The 20,999-nt window shown below is 37.6% G+C and overlaps 1 long non-coding RNA gene across 2 annotated transcripts in view; it reads right to left on the bottom strand.

The window, feature by feature from the left end:
• LOC127850348 (uncharacterized) overlaps window positions 1–13,511 on the bottom strand; it is a 25,235-nt gene extending 11,724 nt beyond the window's left edge. The window contains exons 1-4 of one of the 2 annotated variants that reach the window (XR_008035227.1): window positions 12,434–13,511; window positions 7,291–9,923; window positions 4,720–4,781; window positions 2,148–2,209 (exon numbers count right to left, since the gene is read on the bottom strand). This is a non-coding gene — a long non-coding RNA (uncharacterized LOC127850348). Of the gene's footprint in view, window positions 1–2,147; window positions 2,210–4,719 lie in introns of both variants that reach the window. The other variant, XR_008035228.1, reaches the window with a different exon arrangement.
• Window positions 13,512–20,999: the final 7,488 nt, after the last annotated feature.

Consider the following 20,999-nt stretch of genomic DNA (forward strand, 5'->3'; position numbering starts at 1 on the left):
AAAAGGCAGCTTCAGATCAATGACAGGCTTCCTGAAAGAGGTTTCTAGTACATCATGGGGGACACAGCTTCCGCAGAATTCTCAACACAACACATATATTGATCCATGTCACCTTTTGTATCAGCTTTCCCAGTCATATTTTGCACTTGCAGATGATATTTCATTTTTACCTAAAGCTAGTTTAGGTTACAATATACCAAAAGATTTCCTACACAAATTCAATGTAAAAGCAATAACTTCAACAAAAAATAAAGTCAAACTTTTGCGCATAGAGACCCCCATAACCATACCTTTCTTAAAGAGCATTCCAAGTCGCAATGATTTAGACAATAAAAAAGGGGGTCATGCGTTTTGCAAGAAAGAACTCGATGCGAATCAGCGGTCACTGTTTTACAGCCATCAATTTACCGGGTTCGTACCAGTGGATGTGGGTTTCCCGCCATCTGTCAAAGTCTCATGTAGTCTTTAACCTTCAAGCAAATGAGTGAATTTCTGTTAAACATCAATGTTTTCCCTACCACATGCACAAAGAAACATTCTAAAATAAAGTCATGGCAAGTGCCCACACAGAGAATTGTGTCTTCTTATAAATGATGTTCAGGTTTTTAAAGAGTATAGCATTGCACTCCAAAAAGATTTAGTATATTGTAACCTAAAGGAAAAATATGTTCTGCATGAAATGTGTTTTTCTTGCATATTATTATCTTCCTATTCATATTGCACCAATATATTAAGTTTGGCTGGATTATCTGTCCATTTGGCCATTTTAGATCACATTTTCACATGCGGGTGTTTTCGGTCCGAAGAAGGCGATTTAAGGGCTGTTAAAGCTTAAATGTCCCTTTAAGAGTTAAAGCTGTTGTGTTCAATATCTGCAACAAAATACCAAAACAAACCATATGGACAGGCACGTGGGGCTTATGCGGGGTGGGGAAAGAATGAACTTGTCAGATATTTTCACTCTAAGCAATTTTGATAATGTCTTTTTTGTGTGTGTTTTTTTTAAATACCCCCAAAAATGTCAATTTCCAGCAAAAATATCCAATTTCATCCAAGACAAACAACAAATAAGCAAAAAATGAGAGATCAAAGATACTTTGAAGTGTAGAAATCAATAAGCTTCCTATAACTTGTTGTTTCACACTTATAAAAGTGTGAAATCTTGAAAGCGCCTTGTTGCTCGGAGCCCATTTATTTACCAGTCGCAAATGGTATATTCTAGCATATAATGCCATGGGTGCCTTTAAACTGCAGCAGATGGTCAATATGCTCTGCCAGCTGTCATTCAGAGGTTCAAGAGAATACAAAATTTCATATTTTGGGCGCAAAACAAGTACTTTTGACTATTTTTATGGTGGCAATCTGGTCAAAATGGGCGTTAATAACTGAGCGAAAGACAAAAATGCTCATTTTGGGGGTTTAAACTAGAAGGAAAGGTTAAAATGAACAAGATACATATATGTTGGAGAGCATTATAAGCTTAGAAATGAAGTTCTATGAAGTAACAGGGGCAGAAAGGCAGCTCAGATCAATGCAGGCTTCCTGAAAGAGGTTTCTAGTACATCTTCTGGGGACACAGCTTCCCGCAGAATTCTCAACACAACACATATCATTGATCCATGTCACCCCTTGTATGCAAAGACAAGCAAATAAGGTCAATACTTCCCATAAATCACTGAATGAGAGAAGCATGTACCAAATGAAAAACTAAACTGGTTGCTGAAAGTGCCACATTTTGGCAAAAAGATCCCTCTAAGGTAAATGATGAAGGGGACACTTGCTACAACAATCCTATGTTTAAGTCGGACGCCACATCCTTTCAAGCCGGGGACCATGACTGTAAGCATATTGTGAGAAAACAATACCAAACACAAGCTGATTGTAGGGTTACAAGTAGCATATCAACTCAGATGCACTGCATACATGCTTAGGAACAAGGATAAACCTGTTAAGTGCCAACTTCTGCTGCCAACAAAGCGCGAGCTTTACGTGTCAGGACGCGGAACTATCCATACAAACTGCACGGGGAATTGCAAGGCGGCAAGGGTTTGAGTGACCACAAACCTGATTATGACAGTATTTCACACCTTAAGCATCATAAATATGCTTATTTGCTTGCGTACATGATAATAATTTAGTATTATTACCTGTTTTACCATCAACAACCCTTATCCAGTGGCCCTCGGCTTAGTTGCAGACATTCCTCTACCTGAAAAAGTCAAAATTCCCAATAAAAAATAGATATAAAATGGCAAAAAACATGCACTTAAGTATTTTTAGTGTATTTTTATGAATAATATGAAGTAATAAACCTTGTTATGTTCATGATTGCACTAAATATGAAGGCTGCCTCAATTAAGTGTCTGCTGCACTGTCCAAACTGTAAAAATGTCCGCCATTCCATGTCGGTGAAATGGGGCTCTGTTTGAATGTTCATGCTTTATGCACTAGCTATTGTTGCGTTACTGGATCACGGAGTTCCTGGCGTTGAATTCTGACTTCATGTAGCACACTAACGCTACACGGTCAAACAATATGCCTTTGAATTCAAGTCGGAAAGCAATTTAGCCCTTATTTGGCTATATCAGGGTGGGGGTCAACTTGAAAAACAACTATTCCAGGTCAAATTATCTGAATTCATGCATTTAAGGCACTTATTTTCTTCTCTTTTGTTAAGAAATGACCAAAAATCAGCTTTCCCAGTCATATTTTGCACTTGCAGATGATATTTCATTTTTACCTAAAGCTAGTTTAGGTTACAATATACCAAAAGATTTCCTACACAAATTCAATGTAAAAGCAATAACTTCAACAAAAAATAAAGTCAAACTTTTGCGCATAGAGACCCCCCATAACCATACCTTTTCTTAAAGAGCATTCCAAGTCGCAATGATTTAGACAATAAAAAAGGGGGGTCATGCGTTTTGCAAGAAAGAACTCGATGCGAATCAGCGGTCACTGTTTTACAGCCATCAATTTACCGGGTTCGTACCAGTGGATGTGGGTTTCCCGCCATCTGTCAAAGTCTCATGTAGTCTTTAACCTTCAAGCAAATGAGTGAATTTCTGTTAAACATCAATGTTTTCCCTACCACATGCACAAAGAAACATTCTAAAATAAAGTCATGGCAAGTGCCCACACAGAGAATTGTGTCTTCTTATAAATGATGTTCAGGTTTTTAAAGAGTATAGCATTGCACTCCAAAAAGATTTAGTATATTGTAACCTAAAGGAAAAATATGTTCTGCATGAAATGTGTTTTTCTTGCATATTATTATCTTCCTATTCATATTGCACCAATATATTAAGTTTGGCTGGATTATCTGTCCATTTGGCCATTTTAGATCACATTTTCACATGCGGGTGTTTTCGGTCCGAAGAAGGCGATTTAAGGGCTGTTAAAGCTTAAATGTCCCTTTAAGAGTTAAAGCTGTTGTGTTCAATATCTGCAACAAAATACCAAAACAAACCATATGGACAGGCACGTGGGGCTTATGCGGGGTGGGGAAAGAATGAACTTGTCAGATATTTTCACTCTAAGCAATTTTGATAATGTCTTTTTTGTGTGTGTTTTTTTTTAAATACCCCCAAAAATGTCAATTTCCCAGCAAAAATATCCAATTTCATCCAAGACAAACAACAAATAAGCAAAAATGAGAGATCAAAGATACTTTGAAGTGTAGAAATCAATAAGCTTCCTATAACTTGTTGTTTCACACTTATAAAAGTGTGAAATCTTGAAAGCGCCTTGTTGCTCGGAGCCCATTTATTTACCAGTCGCAAATGGTATATTCTAGCATATAATGCCATGGGTGCCTTTAAACTGCAGCAGATGGTCAATATGCTCTGCCAGCTGTCATTCAGAGGTTCAAGAGAATACAAAATTTCATATTTTGGGCGCAAAACAAGTACTTTTGACTATTTTTATGGTGGCAATCTGGTCAAAATGGGCGTTAATAACTGAGCGAAAGACAAAAATGCTCATTTTGGGGGTTTAAACTAGAAGGAAAGGTTAAAATGAACAAGATACATATATGTTGGAGAGCATTATAAGCTTAGAAATGAAGTTCTATGAAGTAACAGGGGCAGAAAGGCAGCTCAGATCAATGCAGGCTTCCTGAAAGAGGTTTCTAGTACATCTTCTGGGGACACAGCTTCCCGCAGAATTCTCAACACAACACATATCATTGATCCATGTCACCTTTGTATGCAAAGACAAGCAAATAAGGTCAATACTTCCCATAAATCACTGAATGAGAGAAGCATGTACCAAATGAAAAACTAAACTGGTTGCTGAAAGTGCCACATTTTGGCAAAAAGATCCCTCTAAGGTAAATGATGAAGGGGACACTTGCTACAACAATCCTATGTTTAAGTCGGACGCCACATCCTTTCAAGCCGGGACCATGACTGTAAGCATATTGTGAGAAAACAATACCAAACACAAGCTGATTGTAGGGTTACAAGTAGCATATCAACTCAGATGCACTGCATACATGCTTAGGAACAAGGATAAACCTGTTAAGTGCCAACTTCTGCTGCCAACAAAGCGCGAGCTTTACGTGTCAGGACGCGGAACTATCCATACAAACTGCACGGGGAATTGCAAGGCGGCAAGGGTTTGAGTGACCACAAACCTGATTATGACAGTATTTCACACCTTAAGCATCATAAATATGCTTATTTGCTTGCGTACATGATAATAATTTAGTATTATTACCTGTTTTACCATCAACAACCCTTATCCAGTGGCCCTCGGCTTAGTTGCAGACATTCCTCTACCTGAAAAAGTCAAAATTCCCAATAAAAAATAGATATAAAATGGCAAAAAACATGCACTTAAGTATTTTTAGTGTATTTTTATGAATAATATGAAGTAATAAACCTTGTTATGTTCATGATTGCACTAAATATGAAGGCTGCCTCAATTAAGTGTCTGCTGCACTGTCCAAACTGTAAAAATGTCCGCCATTCCATGTCGGTGAAATGGGGCTCTGTTTGAATGTTCATGCTTTATGCACTAGCTATTGTTGCGTTACTGGATCACGGAGTTCCTGGCGTTGAATTCTGACTTCATGTAGCACACTAACGCTACACGGTCAAACAATATGCCTTTGAATTCAAGTCGGAAAGCAATTTAGCCCTTATTTGGCTATATCAGGGTGGGGGTCAACTTGAAAAACAACTATTCCAGGTCAAATTATCTGAATTCATGCATTTAAGGCACTTATTTTCTTCTCTTTTGTTAAGAAATGACCAAAAATCAGCTTTCCCAGTCATATTTTGCACTTGCAGATGATATTTCATTTTTACCTAAAGCTAGTTTAGGTTACAATATACCAAAAGATTTCCTACACAAATTCAATGTAAAAGCAATAACTTCAACAAAAAATAAAGTCAAACTTTTGCGCATAGAGACCCCCATAACCATACCTTTTCTTAAAGAGCATTCCAAGTCGCAATGATTTAGACAATAAAAAAGGGGGGTCATGCGTTTTGCAAGAAAGAACTCGATGCGAATCAGCGGTCACTGTTTTACAGCCATCAATTTACCGGGTTCGTACCAGTGGATGTGGGTTTCCCGCCATCTGTCAAAGTCTCATGTAGTCTTTAACCTTCAAGCAAATGAGTGAATTTCTGTTAAACATCAATGTTTTCCCTACCACATGCACAAAGAAACATTCTAAAATAAAGTCATGGCAAGTGCCCACACAGAGAATTGTGTCTTCTTATAAATGATGTTCAGGTTTTTAAAGAGTATAGCATTGCACTCCAAAAAGATTTAGTATATTGTAACCTAAAGGAAAAATATGTTCTGCATGAAATGTGTTTTTCTTGCATATTATTATCTTCCTATTCATATTGCACCAATATATTAAGTTTGGCTGGATTATCTGTCCATTTGGCCATTTTAGATCACATTTTCACATGCGGGTGTTTTCGGTCCGAAGAAGGCGATTTAAGGGCTGTTAAAGCTTAAATGTCCCTTTAAGAGTTAAAGCTGTTGTGTTCAATATCTGCAACAAAATACCAAAACAAACCATATGGACAGGCACGTGGGGCTTATGCGGGGTGGGGAAAGAATGAACTTGTCAGATATTTTCACTCTAAGCAATTTTGATAATGTCTTTTTTGTGTGTGTTTTTTTTTAAATACCCCCAAAAATGTCAATTTCCCAGCAAAAATATCCAATTTCATCCAAGACAAACAACAAATAAGCAAAAATGAGAGATCAAAGATACTTTGAAGTGTAGAAATCAATAAGCTTCCTATAACTTGTTGTTTCACACTTATAAAAGTGTGAAATCTTGAAAGCGCCTTGTTGCTCGGAGCCCATTTATTTACCAGTCGCAAATGGTATATTCTAGCATATAATGCCATGGGTGCCTTTAAACTGCAGCAGATGGTCAATATGCTCTGCCAGCTGTCATTCAGAGGTTCAAGAGAATACAAAATTTCATATTTTGGGCGCAAAACAAGTACTTTTGACTATTTTTATGGTGGCAATCTGGTCAAAATGGGCGTTAATAACTGAGCGAAAGACAAAAATGCTCATTTTGGGGGTTTAAACTAGAAGGAAAGGTTAAAATGAACAAGATACATATATGTTGGAGAGCATTATAAGCTTAGAAATGAAGTTCTATGAAGTAACAGGGGCAGAAAGGCAGCTCAGATCAATGCAGGCTTCCTGAAAGAGGTTTCTAGTACATCTTCTGGGGACACAGCTTCCCGCAGAATTCTCAACACAACACATATCATTGATCCATGTCACCTTTGTATGCAAAGACAAGCAAATAAGGTCAATACTTCCCATAAATCACTGAATGAGAGAAGCATGTACCAAATGAAAAACTAAACTGGTTGCTGAAAGTGCCACATTTTGGCAAAAAGATCCCTCTAAGGTAAATGATGAAGGGGACACTTGCTACAACAATCCTATGTTTAAGTCGGACGCCACATCCTTTCAAGCCGGGACCATGACTGTAAGCATATTGTGAGAAAACAATACCAAACACAAGCTGATTGTAGGGTTACAAGTAGCATATCAACTCAGATGCACTGCATACATGCTTAGGAACAAGGATAAACCTGTTAAGTGCCAACTTCTGCTGCCAACAAAGCGCGAGCTTTACGTGTCAGGACGCGGAACTATCCATACAAACTGCACGGGGAATTGCAAGGCGGCAAGGGTTTGAGTGACCACAAACCTGATTATGACAGTATTTCACACCTTAAGCATCATAAATATGCTTATTTGCTTGCGTACATGATAATAATTTAGTATTATTACCTGTTTTACCATCAACAACCCTTATCCAGTGGCCCTCGGCTTAGTTGCAGACATTCCTCTACCTGAAAAAGTCAAAATTCCCAATAAAAAATAGATATAAAATGGCAAAAAACATGCACTTAAGTATTTTTAGTGTATTTTTATGAATAATATGAAGTAATAAACCTTGTTATGTTCATGATTGCACTAAATATGAAGGCTGCCTCAATTAAGTGTCTGCTGCACTGTCCAAACTGTAAAAATGTCCGCCATTCCATGTCGGTGAAATGGGGCTCTGTTTGAATGTTCATGCTTTATGCACTAGCTATTGTTGCGTTACTGGATCACGGAGTTCCTGGCGTTGAATTCTGACTTCATGTAGCACACTAACGCTACACGGTCAAACAATATGCCTTTGAATTCAAGTCGGAAAGCAATTTAGCCCTTATTTGGCTATATCAGGGTGGGGGTCAACTTGAAAAACAACTATTCCAGGTCAAATTATCTGAATTCATGCATTTAAGGCACTTATTTTCTTCTCTTTTGTTAAGAAATGACCAAAAATCAGCTTTCCCAGTCATATTTTGCACTTGCAGATGATATTTCATTTTTACCTAAAGCTAGTTTAGGTTACAATATACCAAAAGATTTCCTACACAAATTCAATGTAAAAGCAATAACTTCAACAAAAAATAAAGTCAAACTTTTGCGCATAGAGACCCCCATAACCATACCTTTTCTTAAAGAGCATTCCAAGTCGCAATGATTTAGACAATAAAAAAGGGGGGTCATGCGTTTTGCAAGAAAGAACTCGATGCGAATCAGCGGTCACTGTTTTACAGCCATCAATTTACCGGGTTCGTACCAGTGGATGTGGGTTTCCCGCCATCTGTCAAAGTCTCATGTAGTCTTTAACCTTCAAGCAAATGAGTGAATTTCTGTTAAACATCAATGTTTTCCCTACCACATGCACAAAGAAACATTCTAAAATAAAGTCATGGCAAGTGCCCACACAGAGAATTGTGTCTTCTTATAAATGATGTTCAGGTTTTTAAAGAGTATAGCATTGCACTCCAAAAAGATTTAGTATATTGTAACCTAAAGGAAAAATATGTTCTGCATGAAATGTGTTTTTCTTGCATATTATTATCTTCCTATTCATATTGCACCAATATATTAAGTTTGGCTGGATTATCTGTCCATTTGGCCATTTTAGATCACATTTTCACATGCGGGTGTTTTCGGTCCGAAGAAGGCGATTTAAGGGCTGTTAAAGCTTAAATGTCCCTTTAAGAGTTAAAGCTGTTGTGTTCAATATCTGCAACAAAATACCAAAACAAACCATATGGACAGGCACGTGGGGCTTATGCGGGGTGGGGAAAGAATGAACTTGTCAGATATTTTCACTCTAAGCAATTTTGATAATGTCTTTTTTGTGTGTGTTTTTTTTTAAATACCCCCAAAAATGTCAATTTCCCAGCAAAAATATCCAATTTCATCCAAGACAAACAACAAATAAGCAAAAATGAGAGATCAAAGATACTTTGAAGTGTAGAAATCAATAAGCTTCCTATAACTTGTTGTTTCACACTTATAAAAGTGTGAAATCTTGAAAGCGCCTTGTTGCTCGGAGCCCATTTATTTACCAGTCGCAAATGGTATATTCTAGCATATAATGCCATGGGTGCCTTTAAACTGCAGCAGATGGTCAATATGCTCTGCCAGCTGTCATTCAGAGGTTCAAGAGAATACAAAATTTCATATTTTGGGCGCAAAACAAGTACTTTTGACTATTTTTATGGTGGCAATCTGGTCAAAATGGGCGTTAATAACTGAGCGAAAGACAAAAATGCTCATTTTGGGGGTTTAAACTAGAAGGAAAGGTTAAAATGAACAAGATACATATATGTTGGAGAGCATTATAAGCTTAGAAATGAAGTTCTATGAAGTAACAGGGGCAGAAAGGCAGCTCAGATCAATGCAGGCTTCCTGAAAGAGGTTTCTAGTACATCTTCTGGGGACACAGCTTCCCGCAGAATTCTCAACACAACACATATCATTGATCCATGTCACCTTTGTATGCAAAGACAAGCAAATAAGGTCAATACTTCCCATAAATCACTGAATGAGAGAAGCATGTACCAAATGAAAAACTAAACTGGTTGCTGAAAGTGCCACATTTTGGCAAAAAGATCCCTCTAAGGTAAATGATGAAGGGGACACTTGCTACAACAATCCTATGTTTAAGTCGGACGCCACATCCTTTCAAGCCGGGACCATGACTGTAAGCATATTGTGAGAAAACAATACCAAACACAAGCTGATTGTAGGGTTACAAGTAGCATATCAACTCAGATGCACTGCATACATGCTTAGGAACAAGGATAAACCTGTTAAGTGCCAACTTCTGCTGCCAACAAAGCGCGAGCTTTACGTGTCAGGACGCGGAACTATCCATACAAACTGCACGGGGAATTGCAAGGCGGCAAGGGTTTGAGTGACCACAAACCTGATTATGACAGTATTTCACACCTTAAGCATCATAAATATGCTTATTTGCTTGCGTACATGATAATAATTTAGTATTATTACCTGTTTTACCATCAACAACCCTTATCCAGTGGCCCTCGGCTTAGTTGCAGACATTCCTCTACCTGAAAAAGTCAAAATTCCCAATAAAAAATAGATATAAAATGGCAAAAAACATGCACTTAAGTATTTTTAGTGTATTTTTATGAATAATATGAAGTAATAAACCTTGTTATGTTCATGATTGCACTAAATATGAAGGCTGCCTCAATTAAGTGTCTGCTGCACTGTCCAAACTGTAAAAATGTCCGCCATTCCATGTCGGTGAAATGGGGCTCTGTTTGAATGTTCATGCTTTATGCACTAGCTATTGTTGCGTTACTGGATCACGGAGTTCCTGGCGTTGAATTCTGACTTCATGTAGCACACTAACGCTACACGGTCAAACAATATGCCTTTGAATTCAAGTCGGAAAGCAATTTAGCCCTTATTTGGCTATATCAGGGTGGGGGGTCAACTTGAAAAACAACTATTCCAGGTCAAATTATCTGAATTCATGCATTTAAGGCACTTATTTTCTTCTCTTTTGTTAAGAAATGACCAAAAATCAGCTTTCCCAGTCATATTTTGCACTTGCAGATGATATTTCATTTTTACCTAAAGCTAGTTTAGGTTACAATATACCAAAAGATTTCCTACACAAATTCAATGTAAAAGCAATAACTTCAACAAAAAATAAAGTCAAACTTTTGCGCATAGAGACCCCCATAACCATACCTTTTCTTAAAGAGCATTCCAAGTCGCAATGATTTAGACAATAAAAAAGGGGGGTCATGCGTTTTGCAAGAAAGAACTCGATGCGAATCAGCGGTCACTGTTTTACAGCCATCAATTTACCGGGTTCGTACCAGTGGATGTGGGTTTCCCGCCATCTGTCAAAGTCTCATGTAGTCTTTAACCTTCAAGCAAATGAGTGAATTTCTGTTAAACATCAATGTTTTCCCTACCACATGCACAAAGAAACATTCTAAAATAAAGTCATGGCAAGTGCCCACACAGAGAATTGTGTCTTCTTATAAATGATGTTCAGGTTTTTAAAGAGTATAGCATTGCACTCCAAAAAGATTTAGTATATTGTAACCTAAAGGAAAAATATGTTCTGCATGAAATGTGTTTTTCTTGCATATTATTATCTTCCTATTCATATTGCACCAATATATTAAGTTTGGCTGGATTATCTGTCCATTTGGCCATTTTAGATCACATTTTCACATGCGGGTGTTTTCGGTCCGAAGAAGGCGATTTAAGGGCTGTTAAAGCTTAAATGTCCCTTTAAGAGTTAAAGCTGTTGTGTTCAATATCTGCAACAAAATACCAAAACAAACCATATGGACAGGCACGTGGGGCTTATGCGGGGTGGGGAAAGAATGAACTTGTCAGATATTTTCACTCTAAGCAATTTTGATAATGTCTTTTTTGTGTGTGTTTTTTTTTAAATACCCCCAAAAATGTCAATTTCCCAGCAAAAATATCCAATTTCATCCAAGACAAACAACAAATAAGCAAAAATGAGAGATCAAAGATACTTTGAAGTGTAGAAATCAATAAGCTTCCTATAACTTGTTGTTTCACACTTATAAAAGTGTGAAATCTTGAAAGCGCCTTGTTGCTCGGAGCCCATTTATTTACCAGTCGCAAATGGTATATTCTAGCATATAATGCCATGGGTGCCTTTAAACTGCAGCAGATGGTCAATATGCTCTGCCAGCTGTCATTCAGAGGTTCAAGAGAATACAAAATTTCATATTTTGGGCGCAAAACAAGTACTTTTGACTATTTTTATGGTGGCAATCTGGTCAAAATGGGCGTTAATAACTGAGCGAAAGACAAAAATGCTCATTTTGGGGGTTTAAACTAGAAGGAAAGGTTAAAATGAACAAGATACATATATGTTGGAGAGCATTATAAGCTTAGAAATGAAGTTCTATGAAGTAACAGGGGCAGAAAGGCAGCTCAGATCAATGCAGGCTTCCTGAAAGAGGTTTCTAGTACATCTTCTGGGGACACAGCTTCCCGCAGAATTCTCAACACAACACATATCATTGATCCATGTCACCTTTGTATGCAAAGACAAGCAAATAAGGTCAATACTTCCCATAAATCACTGAATGAGAGAAGCATGTACCAAATGAAAAACTAAACTGGTTGCTGAAAGTGCCACATTTTGGCAAAAAGATCCCTCTAAGGTAAATGATGAAGGGGACACTTGCTACAACAATCCTATGTTTAAGTCGGACGCCACATCCTTTCAAGCCGGGACCATGACTGTAAGCATATTGTGAGAAAACAATACCAAACACAAGCTGATTGTAGGGTTACAAGTAGCATATCAACTCAGATGCACTGCATACATGCTTAGGAACAAGGATAAACCTGTTAAGTGCCAACTTCTGCTGCCAACAAAGCGCGAGCTTTACGTGTCAGGACGCGGAACTATCCATACAAACTGCACGGGGAATTGCAAGGCGGCAAGGGTTTGAGTGACCACAAACCTGATTATGACAGTATTTCACACCTTAAGCATCATAAATATGCTTATTTGCTTGCGTACATGATAATAATTTAGTATTATTACCTGTTTTACCATCAACAACCCTTATCCAGTGGCCCTCGGCTTAGTTGCAGACATTCCTCTACCTGAAAAAGTCAAAATTCCCAATAAAAAATAGATATAAAATGGCAAAAAACATGCACTTAAGTATTTTTAGTGTATTTTTATGAATAATATGAAGTAATAAACCTTGTTATGTTCATGATTGCACTAAATATGAAGGCTGCCTCAATTAAGTGTCTGCTGCACTGTCCAAACTGTAAAAATGTCCGCCATTCCATGTCGGTGAAATGGGGCTCTGTTTGAATGTTCATGCTTTATGCACTAGCTATTGTTGCGTTACTGGATCACGGAGTTCCTGGCGTTGAATTCTGACTTCATGTAGCACACTAACGCTACACGGTCAAACAATATGCCTTTGAATTCAAGTCGGAAAGCAATTTAGCCCTTATTTGGCTATATCAGGGTGGGGGTCAACTTGAAAAAACAACTATTCCAGGTCAAATTATCTGAATTCATGCATTTAAGGCACTTATTTTCTTCTCTTTTGTTAAGAAATGACCAAAAATCAGCTTTCCCAGTCATATTTTGCACTTGCAGATGATATTTCATTTTTACCTAAAGCTAGTTTAGGTTACAATATACCAAAAGATTTCCTACACAAATTCAATGTAAAAGCAATAACTTCAACAAAAAATAAAGTCAAACTTTTGCGCATAGAGACCCCCATAACCATACCTTTTCTTAAAGAGCATTCCAAGTCGCAATGATTTAGACAATAAAAAAGGGGGGTCATGCGTTTTGCAAGAAAGAACTCGATGCGAATCAGCGGTCACTGTTTTACAGCCATCAATTTACCGGGTTCGTACCAGTGGATGTGGGTTTCCCGCCATCTGTCAAAGTCTCATGTAGTCTTTAACCTTCAAGCAAATGAGTGAATTTCTGTTAAACATCAATGTTTTCCCTACCACATGCACAAAGAAACATTCTAAAATAAAGTCATGGCAAGTGCCCACACAGAGAATTGTGTCTTCTTATAAATGATGTTCAGGTTTTTAAAGAGTATAGCATTGCACTCCAAAAAGATTTAGTATATTGTAACCTAAAGTATGCGCATACATAGATCTTTGGGGACATCACTATCTGCGGCCACTGGGGCCATATCTGCGGCGCTAAATGCGGTCGTTCTGCGGGCAAAATAGGGTGCGGTATCATTGATTTATTTATTGATCAGATGATAAGATCTACCCCTAATAACGATATACACCGTCCCTGCTACCACTTTCCATGATACCACATACTGTTTTTGTTTTATAGTTATTTTTTTCTTCTATATTTTATATTTGCTGTATCAACTAACAATGTATACGGTTTTGTTATTTCTTATACGGTAATACGGATAAGTGAGGAGTGTAGAATTTTGCAAACGTAAAGCGCTTTATACATATTCTATGTATACATAATTTATAAAAAGAAATATAATGATACATGTGATGTTTATAATTGTGTTACTTGCGCGCGCCATTGAACGATGAGTTAAGCGAGAGTTGCGAATTAAATAACATGCAATTAACAACTGATACTATTCTGTCAGCTTGATTTATAAATCATGTTCCATCGCGCCTATGTATTCATTATTTCATTAAATTGTGTATACAAGCAAAACGATTGAAACTATGCCAGAAACCCAGATTTCACATTAAATTACCTTTATGATAACTCCAGCAGACCCGAATGAATACATTTTATTTATTCCAATCAGGTAAATAACAATTACAATAATAAAACAGGGGAAGTGTACTCTGTGTATTAGCAACCTGCTTTGGTTATCCCTCTCGTATCAGCTCTATAAACTGGCACATGGCTACTGTACTGGAAAAAATGGATTTACTGCCAAAATTACTGATTTCATTTACTGCCAAATTGTTGTGTATATTTAAAATTAACAGCAAGAATTTATCCACATCACCGTTGCAAATTTTTATTAAATTCACAGTTGTTTAAATAGCGATAGCATAATTAAAGTCGGCGCTACTAAAGTGTGGATGTTGATGTTAAGAAATAAGATTCATTTTAGCATGACACTGGCAATATAGCATGTAGTCTTATATAAATAAGACACATTTAAGACATGGATAAAATATAAATAGGACACATTTGAATATTTCATTTCTTTAAAAAAAAAAATATGCATGTAGTCACATATAAACAAGATAAATTAAAGACACAGAAAAAAGACACATGTGCATCTTTCATTTCTTAAAAAAAGCATGTGAATCTGAATAAATACATTTATTACTGACACATTATGCAAAAAGTCGAATGGGAACATAAGTTCAAAGAGGGAACCACAATTAAATGAGATCCATCTTCGCATGATACTGGTTATATAGCAAGTAGTCAGTTGACCGCTTATTTATGAAAAAAAAATGAGTCGCGAATTCTCCATAATTGCAAACTTTCAATAATTGTGGGAAAAAAACGAGGCGTGAAGTTTGCCAATTGTGAAATTTATTTTTTTATGATTAAAAGTATTAAATGCAAGTTTATAAAATTTATTAAATTTAACAATGCTTGAAATTTCCATAACATTTATATTTACCAAATGATTTATTAATATTTATAAGTATCGGTAAATATTTCGTTTCATTCAAAATTATTCAACCCGTAAAATTGAACTGAACCTTTCCCTGAATCTTAAAGCAATGTTATTGATATTTATATGATTGACCGACTCATGTATAAGACCCGCCTTTTTCCTGACGTAATCAAGAAATTTAGCTAATTGAGATTTATTGCACTAAAATTATGACTCACCTTCATCGCACATGACAAAAGAGGCGTTTGCATTTTATGCAAACTAGTTACAGTGCAATGATCAGCAAACTCGTTTAGTTATTATTTCATATGATTCGTAAGAGCGTAATATAAATCAATTTAGCTCATAGGGCCTACATGTCGAACACACACTAGAAATCAGAACACATGTAAAATAATGATTCGTTTTATGTATGTTTTCAATAATCTCTATTTTGTTTTTTTTTAACTTCTTTTATCCGGAAATTTAAATAGCACCTTCCATTAAACTGAAATAATGTCCCTTTGATTATTGTGTCAATGTACTTAGTATAAGAATTTTTTTTGTGAATGCATCTCCTCTTGAAATTTTAATGGATTTTCATTCAAACTCATGGTCATTCTTCGTGGCGACATGCAGTTGTAAATTATATATTGCCTTTTATTAAGGAAGTAATGGCCGTTGGAATATTTGCCTCTGTTAACCCCAATTGTACAGGGAGCTGTCGGACTCTACCTAATTCCCCCATACAGAAGCTATATACTTATGTGTCACCCGATACGACTCGAGTTAGTCTGTTCAACAGGCCTAAGGTTAACGGAGTTAGCCTGTACGGACAGGCAATGGTATTACCATCATACCATTGGGTATGGGGTTAGCCTGTAGATAACCTGGATAAAAGATCTATAAATAAATAGTTTATTTATAGATTACGATTGAAAAGGGATTAGGTCACGGTATCTCGATCTCTCCATTATTTATTGAAAATAATGAAGAAAAACGCCTTTTTAGGTCTTAAACCAATAAAGAATGGAAATATTGGTTATAAATTTATTTATTAATCAATGAATTTAGAACATTTTAAGATTAAATATATTGCACACTGACAGTGAATAGATTAATAATTTTGAAAACACTAGGGATTTGTTTATAGTTTGATTATATTTAAGTATAAAATACCAAAAATAATAATCAAATTATTGTAAATAGAACAGGGTTTCATTCAATCATGTATTTATTTATGTATTAATGTATTTTTTTATGAATTTATTTATTTTATTTATTTTTTCATTCATTCATGCGTTCATTTATGCGTTCATTCATGCGTTTATTCATTCGTTCATGTATTTCTTTCTTTCTTTATTCATTCATCTATTTATTTATTTATCTATCTATTTATCTATTAATTCCGTCAGTCAGTCAGTCAGTCAGTCAGTCAGTCAGTCAGTCAGTCAGTCAGTCAGTCAGTCAGTCAGTCAGTCAGTCAGTCAGTCAGTCAGTCAGTCAGTCAGTCAGTCAGTCAGTCAGTCAGTCAGTCAGTCAGTCAGTCAGTCAGTCAGTCAGTCAGTCAGTCAGTCAGTCAGTCAGTCAGTCACTCAGTCAGTCAGTCAGTCAGTCAGTCAGTCAGTCACTCAATCACTCAGTCAGTCAGTCAGTCAGTCAGTCACTCAGTAACTCAGTCACTCAGTCACTCAGTCAGTCAGTAGCGAGCGAGCGAGCGGGTCGGCCTGTCGGTCGGTCGTTCGTGCGCTCGTTTGTTATTTTGTTCGTTCGTTCATGCGTCCGTCAATTTGTTTTGTTCGTTCGTTCGTTTGTGCGTTCGAGCTTTTCTGCGTTCGTAATCATCATCATCATCATCATCATCATCATCATCATCATCATCATCATCATCATCATCATCATCATCATCATCATCATCATCATCATCATCATCATCATCATCATCATCATCATTATCATCATCATCATCAACAACATCATCATCATTATCATCGTCATCATTATCATCATTTTTTTTTTCATTTCTTTATATATTTTGTATTATTTGTATTGTATTACATTAAATGTATATTATGTTAATGCTGCCACGTTAAAACAAAATGCATGTTGAATGAAGTTACAAAAATCGATTGGTGATATCGTCACATAGCAGGAGGAAGGGTGCCTTGGGTACTTTATGACATATCATACCGACAGGGTGATTGATGTCGGTGTGTCATGCTACATTGTCCTGTTTGTTGGACCCTTAATGCGATAAAGCCCCTTTTAATAATGGTGATAACTGTAATTTATATTGCTTAACAATAATAACAACGAGACTGCGAAAACAAATGCCACAGGTTATTTATTTGACTCTTTCTTCGTTTCAATATATATTAAAAGTATATTGATTATCTGAAGTGTGACTGTCTTTAGTTTGAAGATTTAGTACGAAATTACATAAAAACTATAGGTGTTAATTTACTAAAGCAATTGACTCTTTAACATGTGTTTTTTTTTATGAAACTACGAAAATGGTAGCAAGAAGTATCCTTTTTTAACGATGCTCGGTACATATCCCGATCGTGAAAATAAAGGTTGAAATAAAACGTTATATTTAAATTACTGATTTTTTAAGTTTTAAGTCGCATATCAAACACATCAAATGTTTTATGTAGTGTATTGTATATTTACGTATGACAGTTTGAAGTCCTGCTGATATAATTTATAAATCATTAAAAAGGGCATATCATATTTCCCGTGCACTTTTATACACTTAATTATAGTATTTGCCGGGAAAGAAAACCATATTGGAAGTAATCAAACTAAACACTTGTGTGCGTACATATAACTTGAACTACATTAAGCACTGTTATATGCGTCCTCATATCAGTCATATGGCATATTATGTATGTAGCATACGTCTGTTCTCAAAAATTGAACTATATGGTATTTAAGTATTTCATTTAGACGCAGTTCTCTTTCCACACATTCTAATCACACATGTATGACTACTTGCGTTTCTTAATTGGACAATCTAACCTGTACTTTACGACAGAAAATTTAAGTCAGACTATTATATAACGGAGCCGGTCGATGTCTGATCTATACGAATGAACTTGACGCTCAAATGGATAAGATTTAGGGATCACAACCAATTTAAGTCAGACTAATAGGCGGCCGATGTCTGATCTATATCAGATAACTTTACGCTCAAATAGATAAGAAAGGGATCACCACAGCAGGTTGCTAATACACAGTGTAGACTTCCGCTGTTTTATTGTTGAAACATGTATGTTTAGAAAGCATGGCCAAAATAATATGGAATCCAATTTTGAAATAAAAAATCGTCTGAAAATAGCGCCGTTGACTTGTTAATTGAAGAGTATAGATGAAGTGATTTTCTAGACACCTGGAGACAACTGAGGACGACACATACAATTAAGTAAATAATAAAACAACTAATAAACATCCTATGGAGGCAGATGATATCTTACTTAAAAGTCAACAGATAAGTTGAGGCTAAAAATCGTATTTTATAAAGGACTATAATTGCATCTTTGTCCAATTAGATGTCTTGCAAGCGAATGTTTATTTCAAATGTAGTATGTGCTGTGATAGAAACCAACTTTGCGCCCAAATTATTAAGTTATTTAATAACGTGCATTGAATTTTTTTCCTGGTATGTGAGAGTTTAAACTTGTATTATACTGTGAAAAGCACCCATGGAACTTCACCGATGTTATTTCTATTTAATTTTAATAATTTACACTATTTCAATTTAGAACGTTTTATATAATTTTATTTTGTATGTTTGTTACAACAATATATTTAAAAAGAAAATTAATACATTTAATTAACTAAAAAAAGCTAAAAGGTTGAACACAAAATAAGTAAATAAATTATTAAATACATCAAAAAATGAATGAATGAATAAATGGCTGGCATGGCTGGCTGGCTGGCTTGATGGCTGGATGGATAGGAGGGAGGGAGAGAGGGAGGAAGTAAGGAATGGAGGGAGGGAGGTCGTGAGTGGGAGGGAGGGACGGAGGGAGGAACGGAGGGAGGAACGGAGGTAGGGGACGGAGGGAGGGACGGAGGGAGGGAGAGAGGGAGGAGGGAGAGGGAGGGAGGGAGGGAGGGAGGAAGTAAGGACTGGAGGGAGGGAGGGAGGGAGGGAGGGAGGGAGGGAGGGAGGGAGGGAGGGAGGGAGGGAGGGAGGGAGGGAGGGAGGGATGGGAGGGAGGGAGGGAGGATGGAGGGAGGGAGGGAGGGACGGGACGGACGGACGGACGGTACGGAAGGAAGGAAGGACGGAAGGAAGGACGGACGGACGGAAGGAAGAAGGATGGAAGGAAGGAAGGAAGGTTGGATAGCTGGCTGGCTGGCTGGGTCGTGAGTGGGAGGGAGGGACGGAGGGAGGAACGGAGGGAGGAACGCAGGGAGGAACGGAGGGAGGAACGCAGGGAGGAACGGAGGGAGGAACGGAGGGAGGAACGGAGGGAGGAACGGAGGACGGAGGGAGGAACGGAGGGAGAGTAACGGAGGGAGGAACGGAGGGAGGAACGGGGGGAGGAACGAAGGGAGGAACGGAGAGGAGTAACAGAGGGAGGAACGGAGGGAGGAACGGAGGGAGGGACGGAGGGAGGGACGGAGGGACGGACGGAGGGAGGGACGGAGGGAGGGAGAGAGGGAGGGTGAGAGGGAGGGAGGGAGGGAGGAAGAAAGGAAGGAATGGAGGGAGGGAAGGAGGGAGGGAGGGAGGAAGGGAGGGAGGGAGGGAGGGAGGGAGGGAGGGAGGGAGGGAGGGAGGGAGGGAGGGAGGGAGGGAGGGAGGGAGGGAGGGAGGGAGGGAGGGAGGGAGGGAGGGAGGGAGGGAGGGAGGGAGGGAGGGAGGGAGGGAGGGAGGGAGGGAGGGAGGGAGGGAGGGAGGGAGGGAGGGAGGGACGGAGGGAGGGAGGGACGGAGGAGGAAGGGACGGAAGGAAGGAGGAAGAAGGAAGGAAGGAAGGAAGGAAGGAAGGAAGGAAGGAAGGAAGGAAGGAAGGAAGGAAGGAAGGAAGGAAGGAAGGAAGGACGGAAGGAAGGACGGAAGGAAGGACGGAAGGAAGGACGGAAGGAAGGACGGAAGGAAGGACGGACGGAAGGAAGAAGGATGGAAGGATGGCAGGAAGGTTGGATGGATGGATGGATGGATGGATGGATGGATGGATGGATGGATGGATGGATGGATGGATGAACAAACGAACGAACTCATGAACAAACGAACATAAATACATAAATGAATGAATAAATGCATGAACGAACGAACGAATGAATAATCGAATGAACGAACGAACAAACGAAAAAAAAGAATTAACCAAAGACCAAAATCAAAAAAGAACGAAATAACAAAAGAACAAACAAACGAACAAACAAACGAACGATCCGAGGAACGAACCAAAGAACGAACGAACCAACCAACAAACAATAAACAAACGCACGAACGTCACAAACGAACAAACAAACGGATGGACGAACTGACGGACGGATGGAAGGATAAATGAATGAATTAATTAATAATTAGATAAATAGATGGGTAAATAATTAAAAAAAATAATTAAATAAAATTACGTTCATACTTTTTGTTTGTTATTATTTTTGCTATTGCATACTTAAATATAATTTAACTACATGTATCAACAAATGCATAGTGTTTTTCAATATTATGAATCTATTGTACATTTCACAGGTATTTCAAATAAACCACGCGGGTAACAAGATAGATTCACTTTAGCATTTATTATATTCAATCTTAAAATGTTCTAAATTCCTTGAATAAAATTAATATTTGCATTCCATATTTCACATATTTATTAAGTTCAAGACCTAAAAGGGCGTTTTTCTTCATTATTTTCAATAAATAATTGAGAGATCGAGATACCGTGACCTAATCCCTTTTCCTTCGTCATCTATAAATAACCTATTTATTTATAGATCTTTTATCCAGGTTATCTACAGGCTAACCCCATACCAAATGGTATGATGGTAATAC

This window comes from Dreissena polymorpha, chromosome 11 (genome assembly GCF_020536995.1).
Source record: "Dreissena polymorpha isolate Duluth1 chromosome 11, UMN_Dpol_1.0, whole genome shotgun sequence".
Classification (NCBI taxonomy): Eukaryota; Metazoa; Mollusca; class Bivalvia; order Myida; family Dreissenidae; genus Dreissena; species Dreissena polymorpha.